Raw genomic sequence first — 12,038 nt, 5'->3', positions numbered from 1 at the left:
CACGGATTTTTCTTACGAATCCTTACGTATTCCACTCCGAACTGGGGAGTCGGTAATGGTATGTGATGACTGTTTCTGCTCCTAAAACCTGGTTGTTTCCCATCTGCTTCTAAAGCAGGGGGCAATTTACAGTACTAAAATCGTACAAGTTAAAACAAGTAAACTAATAGTGGGGCCACCACCGGGAACGGTTGGGGCCACATCCACTTCACTTCAGTGAGGGGATGCTACAGTCTGATGCATGTTAGCGGCTTATGTCCAACATGATGATGTACATAACAGGTAGCACTGCAGGAAACAGTGTGAGAAGGGCGGGTCTCGCTTACCTAATTAGAACGCTGGCGTCCGTTCAGGTCTGGGCAGTGAATGTTTTACTCGGGCCCCCCAGTGTACCCCTTACAAGTTAAGTTAAACTGGCTCACTGGGCGACTCCCCAGTAACCCCACAAAATTGTCACATGCGGCCAATATTGTCCATTTCAGTATATCCCGAATGTGTCATTGCTGTTATATGAATAAATTGGTAAACGTTGTTTGGGTCTGTAATTCACTACAATGGGTCAAGGACTGTTATTACAGCCAGTTTGTTTTGTTTTTGTTTGTTTTTTTTATTTGTTTTTTTTTTTTTTTTTTTTTTTGGTTTTTATCTATCAGGCAGATTCTTTAATTAATACATGTTTAGCGTCCGATTTCTGATTGAAAAACTAATCAACGCTGTAATACAAGTCGTGTTTTTATTTGTAATATCATGCACATTATTTTTCATCAAAAATCAGTATATATAATACATTTTACGTACTCTTTTCAACAGACTAACAAACATTGCATACACTTAAAGCTGGTGACAACCAATCTATTTTTAACTGTTCTTATACATGTTTCATTTATATATAATTGTATATAATACCTTCTTGTGGGCCCTTTTCTTAGACGGTATACTATTATCTGTCAATTAAGCTCTCATAAAAGATATCTTCAGAGATGATAGAGAAGATCTATGAACAAAATAAAGGAAACGATCATGATGACGACATGACCAAAACATTCAACGTCTTTGTACCATTTGGTAGAAGTAGTTTTTCTCAATTTCGAGTACTCTCTCTCATTCAACTTCATCTGGATCATCGGTTCAATAATTCCATAAATGGCCTTTGCAATTTGAACAAAAGAGAGCAAACTTTTCGTATTAAGTGCAACAACCAGTGCTAGTATGATTTGTGGAAGATCTTCAAAAAACGTGGATAGCAAGGAAAGAAATGCATCCCATTCGTCATTCATTTCTTTGTTATACATGAGATCGTCTTCCGAAGTGACGTCGACATACTTGCTGAATACCGTTGCCATAAATAACAGCGATCCAAGGATGGCGAAACCAAGAATACAGTATTTTAATTCTTGGGCAATAAGGTCGGTTTTTTCGATCTCTAAGTAAAAATTCCAGTCCAGAAAAAGATCCAAGAGTTTCATGAACAGGAATATAAAGATTCTTGAACAGCTAGCCATGTTGAGCGATCTGCAACTGAAAACAGCAAACGCATTGAAAATTATTCAACGATAACAAACTTGATTTTAGGATGTTTTTTAATGATAGGGGTTTTGAAATTATATCGATATTAAAACAAAAAGGTTTGCTATTTCACAGCACTTCACTGCTATCATTCTGAATTATTACAAAGGAAATAGATGCACGTTAGATAACTTTTTGATATAGAAAGAAATGTTTTGCCCCATGCACTAATAACACCGAGATATATCATACACAATTAGATGTAACATTAGTCAGCAACGCAAACTTGCACCGTTTTCCAAAATTGTTCTAATTATAGAAGAATGTTTAAGTTGTATATCTTGTGCCTAATCCTTTGGCAATAAAATATGTGGAATTCTTAGAACCATGATTTTCTGATTTCGAATTCCCAGTACTTAAAGCCAAATTTTGGAATGGATCATTATATGCTTAGCTGTCGACTATAACGTAGATCCTTTTCAACTCTGGGCTCTGATACAAAATGTTGAAATGCGTTAAAAATAATGAGAGAAAAAAAGCCATCTTCAATCGATTTTTACGAAAATTCTGTAAATTATCTCCACATTGAATTATTTACATTCTACATTAACGGCAAACTAACAACTCAACTGTATGACAAACGGGATGATTTCAGCTTCTCCATCGTCAACTTCCCACATTTATGTAGCAATATTCCATTATCACCTGCATCTGGTGTTTATATATCTCAACTGATTCGATATGCAAGAGCTTGTTCTGGATATAGTCAGTTTTTAAATCGAGGTAAGCTACTGACAAACAAGTTGATGGTACAGGGATTTCAACAATCTCGATTGAAGTCAGCATTTCGCAAATTCTATGGTAGTTATAACGATCTAGTTCGTCCATACAACCTCGCATTGGGTCAAATGCTGTCTGACGTGTTTCATACCGATTGTTAAGCCGTTCTTGGCACACTGATTTTGACTGTGGATAACTCCGTTTACCTGATCAGGATATGGGGCTCACGGCGGGTGTGACCGGTCAACAGGGGATGCTTACTCCTCCTAGGCACCTGATCCCACCTCTGGTGTGTCCAGGGGTCCGTGTTTGCCCAACTATCTATTTTGTATTGCTTGTAGGAGTTATGAGATTGATCACTGTTCGTTATCTTCACCTTGCATTCATACAATAATGTTTTCACCCGTGCTTCTGTAGAAACGAAATCAATTTTAATATCAAAAGTGCACCAAAAGATTACGTAATGCTTGAATACTAAAACGTCAGTGGTGATTATCTTATGACCGTTTTATCCATTTTTTGGTATTAATCAGTAAACATGACTTTGGCAGCTATTAACCCTCTTTAACGCCTTTCTCAAAATAAGATAACGTGAAAGAAAATATTCTTTTTTAAGTATCGTTTTGGTGAAGAGGATTACAAATAGTGTACAGTAATTGTAAAAATCCTGTATAGATAAATAGTGCACTGATTACTTAAATTCTTATTTCAATATCTACAATCAAAACTTATGAATGCTATGGAATTATAGATTTTAAAATAAAACGATAAACGTTTACCGTATTATTTCACTTGTTGTCCAATTGTTCCCCAAAACGTCTTATCCTTTACTGCGTGTTTCTCGTCTGAGAGCACTGTAAGATGAGGTATATCCTATTAATAGAATACAAAATAACGGATCTATTTTGATGCATCTGTCTTTTACACGGTGTATAGCATAATGGATACTTTGCAGAGAAAACCAACGGGCACTTTAGATGAAACGCTCGGTAATTTATCTCTGTTTACACAAATCGATGAATAATACTTTCCATGGAATCAAATGTAGCTAATATAAATTTAAATGATGAAACTTTTGATTTGTATTCATTGTATAACGATATTCTCGTAATCAATACAATTTCGATCTCGCATACGTGGTATAACAGTATCGTGTCGCGATCGGACAGAATTTGCAAATGAATTGGATTTCTGAAACTGCGACAGACGTATTATATAGAAATGAATGCATATCGATATGCATACTTGCAATATTTTTTTCTGAATAGTTTGCTTCAAAGTCACTGTATGCTATTTATTGCTAGTTATAAAAGAACATACACTTAATTATTTGGGCAGCGTACACTTTCAGGTCTTCATCCATTGTGTGTTTCTAATTTCGAATACTTTACCTTTAAACTATTACTTTAGATAACATATCACTCCTATTTTTCATATGCAAATTAGGCAATACATCTACATTGAAGTGAGATCTGCAAACTACCAAACAAGATATGCATTTCACCAAATCATAGGTCGTATTGACGAACTAGATCGTTATAACGATCATAGACTTTGCGAAATGCAATCGAGACTGTTGAAGCCCCTGTAACCTCAACTTGTTTGTCAGTAGCCTGCTTCAATTTAAAAACTGACCATGCACAGAACAAATTCTTGCGTATCGAATCAGTTGAGAGATATAAACACCATAATTATGGAATGTTACTACATAAATATGGGAAGTTGACGATGGAGAAGCTGAAATGATCCCGTTTGTCATACAATTGAGTTGTTAATTTGCCGTTAATGTCTACTTTCAATAGAATATCTAAGTATGAAACAGAGTTGGACGGCTCTGTGGTGTCCTTTATTTCGAGCACACAGGGATATATCGAATCGACATATGAATGAAAGTTATTGTTAATAGACAAAACGTCGTCGATATATCTAAATGTCGAATTGAAGGCCAGAAGAGATTTTTTCTTCTCAGATAGAAGTTTTTAATAAGTTCTGCTTCGTATGAATATAGAAACAGGTCAGCTAACAAAGGAGCACAATTCATGTCCATCGGAATTTCAACAGACTGTTAGAAGACCTGATCACCAACGACCATGCAAATATTTTCAATGAGGAACTTGTGTGTGGTATCAGGAGTGGTGCTTAACAAAGTCATTATTTGGATTACTGATCACTAGATATGAATATTTCCTTTTTCCATTTTTGTTGAAGAAGCAACTGTCTATGATGTCACAAAGACTAGATAGAGTTTAATAGCATTCAATGTATTCTTGAAAACCTTTTGTTCTCCTCTGAATAGAACATATGCTTTGTAAAATCAAGATCATGCCATATTGCCACCCCTATTAGTGACCTAAAGGAAATATTTTCCAAAGGAAACTTGACCTCTTTGATTAGCTTTAGAAGACTTACACAATCTGCATGAATTTATTCTTTCTGTAAACGGTTAACATATATCATTTCTTTAATATTTCCGACTGTTTGGTTATACTGCGCTCGTTCAGATAGACTTATTTTCATTCTCTTTGCTCATTTTTTCTAAGTGCGTTACAGCCTTGTTACTCAACATTCGTATATGTGTCATATTTTTTGTGAGTTCCTATACTGCATGTATCTGGGTCGTCATCATATTTTCTTCCTTTAAGGTTATTCAACCATAATGATGACTATTTTTTTTTCCTTTCAATAAAGACATAGCATGTGCTGAAAACGTTAGGTGCCATGTAGTTGCATGACAGAAAAGGACTGTTACTTAAAATAAGAAATAATCGTTCATGCCTTTTTTGGAATTACTCTACAGTTTTTAAATTCATTAGCATGTCCAAGTTTCTTCTATTCCCAAGACAATGCCTGTGCTTATCTTTTATCGTGATATTACTCATTAAACTAAATATCTGCATTGTATGTGGTTTCTTTCCACGTGGTAGCACGTTTTGTCAAACTATAATGTGCAATAGGCGAAAATAATAAATGTATGGCGATAAATAATATCTCCGTAATGTAGTGTAATACATGTACCACTGATTTGCCGAAGTCTAGTAATGGAATACCGCTTTCGTTTTCGGCAAGAGTTTTCATTTGTCGAGGACGCCATTTTCATTTTGAAAATTCAACAGGGATTCTCCAAAGGTCTCTATGTCAGCAAAAATTGTATTATAGTTCTGACTTTTCCTCCGTATGTCGTTATCCGTATGTTATTTTTATATCGTGTTATATTTCACGTCATGGAGACTATCAAAATTGATCAGTTGATGCATGATGACAAAAAATGCATCGCCATCATTGTGACCTCCGTCTGGAATTTTGGCTAAATATTCTCAAATGGTATCATATATTTCACACTGTACCTCACTACTCTCAATTTATAATACTATGGGATTAGTTTTACATTTTTCATTAAAAATGAATAGCTTAGAACTAGCATTTTATTAAATGATATAAGAAAATGCAATATAACTGTATTTTCACTCTGTAGTTACACCTTACATTTAGAATGAATGATGACGATAACGAACGATAATCAATCTCATAACTCCTGTAAACAATACAAAATAGAGAGTTGGGCAAACACAAACCCCTGGAAACACCAGAGGTGGAATTATGTGCCTAGGATGAGTAAGCATTCCCTGTCGACCAGTCAAACCCAGTGTGCCAAAAACGGTTTTAAAATCCGAATGAAACACGTCAGACAGCATTTGACCCTATGAAAGACTATGTTGGCAAGCTAGATCGTTATAACGAACATAGAATTTGCAAACTGCTGACTTTAAACGAGACTTCTTCTACCCCTGCACCATCAACTTGTTTGTCAGTAGCCTGCCTTGATTTACAAACTGACCATACACAGAACCAACTCTTGCGTATTGAATCAGTTGAGAGATGTAAACACCATATACAGGTGATAATGGAATATTCCTACATAAATATGGGATGTTGACGTTGGGGAAGCTTAAATCATCCCGTTTGTTATAGAGTTGAGTTGTTAGTTTGCTGTTAATATCTACTTTCAATAAAATATCTAAGTATGAAGCAGAAGTGCACAACTCTGTGATGTCTTTTATTTCGAGTTCACTGGGATATATCAACTCAACATATGAATGAAAGCTATTGTTAATAGATAAAACGTCATTGATATATCTAAATGTTAAATTAAAGGCCACAACAATAGGATTTTTCTTCTCATGTAGAAGTTTTTGAATAAATTCTACTTCAGAGGAATATAAAAACAGGTCTGCTAACAAAGAATCCTTTCCAATTATATGTTGTCGTCGGCTCGTCCGATGTTAGAATGAAGAGATATGTGTTCCATATTTACATGTCTTTATTTTCTGTAGTAATGAAACGCATATCTCTTCATTCTAACATCGGACGAGCCGACGGCAACAATTCTCAAAATATTGTGATTTAACCACATTTATCAAAGTGATACGGAGCTTTTATTTTTTATTACTGTGCTATTTTCCGGCATCCCAAGGGCACTACTCCGGGTTCTTACAGTCATCCACGTCACGATTTTCGGGATATTAGCCGAACACAGCAAAAAATGTGACGTCATACGCAAAGTCGTCAGTCGTCTGTAAACAAATTCAAGGTAAGACGTGTTTGAGATTTCTCCGCTGAAAATTTATAACACTAAATTATTCGTTTAAAAGATTGTCTTTACGATTTTCTCGTGCGATGTGGTAGCATTTTTTAAAAAGGTACTCGTACCATTTAAACTCTCCGATGTCCACAGAATTTGCAGATTTCACTCGGATTTAACCTTTCTTTTTTTTTGGCGACTACACGTGGCTCAAATCTTCAACTTCCAATTTTCACATCCTGTGACATAAGGTTATTAATTAATTTTATTAGTTTCTTGTTTTTGTATTTGCATTACTCAACGAGCAATATTGACAATGCCAAAGAGGAAGAACCAACAACCCACGCCCGCAGTTAAGTCGAGGAGGCGCCCTAGGGGTACTGATGGGTCGGACAACGCTACCTTAGTTCCCGCCCCAAGTCAACTAGCAAGAGAACCATCAAACACGGAGCCCCAGATCCCAACAACGCCATTTCCCAACGAGCAATTGCTTCAGGTGTCGCACGTCGTGGCTGATATCATATCCAGGCAGTCTCAATGCATGCCCATAGAGCCCCTCCTGCCAAGAATGCCTGAGGATGAGCCGAGTACAGGTACAGAACCTGAGATATTTTCTAGTAACTATCTTGCTCAAACGCAGAGTTATGACAATGATTTGGGGCACATGGTGCCAAATAGATTGAAACACAAAATTGTAAACGGGGAATATATCAATTTGGAGCTGTTGCTTGAAAATTCTGAGGGGTTGATCCCAACGATGATACTAAATATTTTTCCATGAAAGAGGGTAGCCTTACTTTGGCCTCTAAGTCAAAAGCCAAGGTCATAACCGATATACAGGTTTTGACTGATGCTTTCCTCATCTATGCGTCAATATATGCTTCAGCACATCCTGAGAGCAGGGCCCAACTATTTAAATATATCCATACCATTAGACTGGGAGCAAGTATAGTTAAGACCTTAGGATGGCGCGATTATGATGTTCAATTTAGGTTGAAGAAGGAGGCTAACCCTTCCCTTTCATTTGTTGTTGTTGACCAAGATCTATGGCTCATGTACATACACAGTACAACAACCACCCAGTCTTCCTACAGCCAGGCATCGTTCCTAAAGTGTTATGATTTTAATTACAAGGGGCAATGTAGCAAATATCGGTGCCAATATAAACATGAATGCATATCATGTTCACAAAATCACCCCTACATCAGGCATAAAACATAGGCACCAGTTTTAGGTCTGGTGATATGCAAGCAACTTGCCGACCTCAGCAACCCAAGAGATCCACACAACCAAGCTCAACTAGTAGACTCCTGATGCCCAGTCATTTAGACCTCAGTGTCAACTACTGGCAACGAATTTATTAGATGAAAAGCAGAGCAGATACATAAAACATGATTATCAATTAGGATATTGGGTATATTTTCTTTTAAACTAGTGGAATCGGGGATATTTGTACACAATCACACTGTCCTGTTTAATGTCCCTAAAAATAAAAGGTGTATAACAAAACAGTTTTTAATTGGGTCCTCGGACAATAACTGTTTTGTTTGACCCTCGAATGGATCGGTTGCCATCAGCCTACGACTTCAGGTAACAGACCCGTTCTCGGGTCAAACAAAACACCTGTTGTCCTCGAAACAAGTCAATAACTGTATATTTTTGTTTTTCTGATTCGTTATTTTACGTCACAATAGACATGCACGTTCGACGTCGCGTAAAGACGTGTGACGTCGCATAAACACAAGTAAATATAAAAAGAATTTACAAACAAATAGTTACAAATATGTATAAATTAGATTAGCCTTTATAGTTGTATATATCATTAGATATTCCACATTTCTCTACAGAAAGACAAGCACAGTACAATAATGAAATGCACAGATTTCCGAATGAAATGTGACTTATATCATGTCTCAATTTCATATAAAAATTTAAGAAAAAAGGGTTAGTATTTATTTTAAATTCTGAAACCATCTGCGCAACATTTGGTTAAAATCAATCATCAAATCCATGCACAGTCCTACTTTGGTATCCTATTTATACAAAAGTTAAAGAACTCAAAATGCCAGAGATGACCGTTTACGTTTAAAATGTTCAACCCAAAGAGGGTAGTAACTCCCATTAACTCTTTTGTCCTCTAGATAATCCACAGTTGATAGACAATTTACTGGTAGTGTATTATGATAAATATAATCCATTGTATGTAGGAAATAACACCAGCTTTCTTACATTGACATATCGGTACATGTATATCCCTATAACTAAATATACATCTCATCAAAATCACCTTTGAATAAATACATTTACTTTACTTTTTATTCTACACGCCTGCAAACCCCATTTGGAATAAGCAATTTTGCTTTCATGGGTTATCCGTGGGTTCAAATCAATACCGTGATATAGTGGTGACCATTATAAATTTATGTAGTTCAAATTTTTAGTCTTATTAAAATTGCATATTTTATGATCGTACTAAAATAGATATACGCTTTCATATTTCATCGTTCTTGTCATTTGATATGTTTTTTATATTACCCTGTGTCATGCACTGATTTTTAACTTGATTAATTGAAAGAGTCGTACAAATACAATTTGTAATCAAATTGAACGTTGTTTGACGTGTTTTAAACCAATAGCTAGGCCATTCATTACATCTAGTTCGTCAATACAACCTCGCATTGGGTCAAATGCTGTCTGACGTGTTTCATACCGATTGTTAAGCCGTTCTTGGCACACTGATTTTGACTGCGTATAACTCCGTTTACCTGATCAGGATATGGGGCTCACGGCGGGTGTGACCGGTCAACAGGGGATGTTTACTCCTCCTACGCACCTGATCCCACCTCTGGTGTGTCCAGGGGTCCGTGTTTGCCCAACTATCTATTTTGTATTGCTTGTAGGAGTTATGAGATTGATCACTGTTCGTTATCTTCACCTTGCATACTAATTTTGAATATGGATCACTTCTTTTATCTGAGCAAGATATAGGACTCATGGCGTGTGTGACAGGATATGCTTAATCCTCTACGGCACCTGATCTCACCTCTGGTGTGTTTGGAAAACTCATATTCTTGCATTATTCGTGGGCTTTCTGAGATTGATCGCTGTTTGTTAACTACACCATTCCATGGGATGAAATTTGGAGCTTTTGTGTGGTTGGAAAAAGGAAAATATTGATTTTGGATTTGATATAAAAATTTGTAAAATCCCAAGTACAGGACCAATCAAATTAAAATCAGACTTCTTGGATCCGCGCTGTATACTCTGCGTATTATAGCGATTGTGAGTGTATCCTAGGATATGATTTTAATTAGATTGGTACAGAACAAGTGGGGTTTTCATGAAATACAAATACAGTGGTTGATTTATAACTCCCCTTTTTCGCCACAAATTTAAGAAATAATTTGAATGAAACTTTGGAAAAATTGGCTATATTTTCACATGTGTTCCCTCTCCCTTTTTCCGAAAATCTTGATCGGCCCATGAAATAAGCTATGCGTACTGATGATTCTTCAGATTCTCTAGATGTGATCAAATGTTATGTTTAGGCGATAGGGGATATGTTTTTTCCCTGAAACGTGGATAGGTCGTAAACATCAACGTCATGTGATGACAAACTAATGAACAATCATATTTCCCCTTTTTGTCAATACTTGTATTTCATATTGATGGGGTTGATAATTTTTACCCTTAATTATATTCAACATATATTTACTGGTGCTCAAAACATGCTCTGCGCAGATGCCCCCTATTCTCTTCGGTGTTTTCTCTCATTCGGAGTACCGTGTGAAGGGATTTAGACACAATGTACAAACAAAAACTATATGTGCCCTTCTCAGAAATCGCCTTTTCATTTGGGGGCATCCACCTACCCTTCAAGTTGCAGACGTTTTCCTGTGCCATAAAGTTTTCATATTGTCTTTGTTTGTAAGGCTCATTAATACAACTGTATTTTAAACGAACTTGGTATTAATTCCACTTTTTGGTAATAAAACTTATACTCCAACTGCCCTTTCAAAAGACGAAATTCTTCAAAACCATGCTTCAGTTTTAGACACATTTAATATTCCAGTCAATGGGTAGAATGAATATGAGTTACCGTACCTATACTGGATTCCTAAACTACATAAAAACCCTTACAAAAAAGATACATTGCTGGATCCAGTAAGTGCTCTACCAAGCCCCTATCTTTGCTCCTCACGAAAATGTTAACAACTGTGAAGGAGAAACTTCAAACTTATTGTGCGACTACATATGCCAGACGTGGTTTTAATCAAATGTGGATTCTAAAAAATTCTAAAGAACTTCTAAAGAATCACTCTGATTCCACGCACAAGTACTCTGAAGTTGAAATAAAAAAATATGCTAGAGTTCCTCATTGACAATATCTTCCTGGTCTTTGGTGATCAGGTCTTCCAACAGTCCATAGACCAGAGGTGGGATCAGGTGCCTAGGAGGAGTAAGCATCCCCTGTTGACCGGTCACACCCGCTATGAGCCCCATATCCTGATCAGGTAAACAGAGTTATCTGCAGTCAAAATCAGTGTGCTAAGAACGGCTTAACAAACGGTATGAAACACGTCAGACAGCTTTTGACCCAATGCGAGGTTGTATTGACGAACTAGATCGTCATAACGACCATAGAATTTGCGAAGTGCTGACTTCAATCGAGACTGTTGAAATCCCTGTACCATCAACTTGTTTGTCAGTAGCTTACCTTTCATTTCTGGAGAGCTAGTTTGTTGAAGTTTTAGATCAGACAATGGAGAATATTACATTTTGGAAATAAAAGTTTTGGTATCAAATCTTGAATAACTGTCCATTAAGACCTGTTGTTAAAGAATACTTGCGTAAAAAAGGCGTACTATGTATGTGGTAAATCATGAAGCTCAAGGTTCCAGGGCATTCATAGTTTGAATATACATTCTTTATGCCAAAACTTTCATGTGTTGCAATGGTGTGAAACTTTGATCCCCTATTGTGGCCCCACACTGCCCCCCTTGGACCATGAACTGAACAAATGTGAATCTACTGTGTATGTCAAGAAGCCTTAATGTAAATTTTCATTCATCTGGCTCAGTGATTCTTAAGAGGAAAATGTTTCAAATGTCCCCCTATATATCAGCATGTTAAAATGTTATACCCTATTGTGGTCCCGCGGTTTAAGCAAACT

At 36.5% G+C, this 12,038-nt stretch overlaps 1 long non-coding RNA gene and 1 pseudogene across 1 annotated transcript; one reads left to right on the top strand and one right to left on the bottom strand.

Annotated features, from left to right (window-relative positions):
- Positions 1-719: 719 nt before the first annotated feature.
- LOC125673809 (uncharacterized) lies at positions 720-3,216 on the bottom strand. The gene is made up of 2 exons (XR_007369773.2): positions 3,066-3,216; positions 720-1,518 (listed from the first exon to the last, which is right to left on the bottom strand). It is a non-coding gene; the product is annotated as an uncharacterized LOC125673809 (long non-coding RNA).
- Positions 3,217-7,478: 4,262 nt separating this feature from the next.
- LOC130053491 (uncharacterized) lies at positions 7,479-8,229 on the top strand (annotated as a pseudogene).
- The last annotated feature ends 3,809 nt before the right edge of the window (positions 8,230-12,038 follow it).

Source organism: Ostrea edulis, chromosome 3 (genome assembly GCF_947568905.1).
Source record: "Ostrea edulis chromosome 3, xbOstEdul1.1, whole genome shotgun sequence".
Classification (NCBI taxonomy): Eukaryota; Metazoa; Mollusca; class Bivalvia; order Ostreida; family Ostreidae; genus Ostrea; species Ostrea edulis.
Note: the sequence above shows the minus strand (reverse complement) of the source record. Positions and strands in the feature narration are given on the sequence as shown.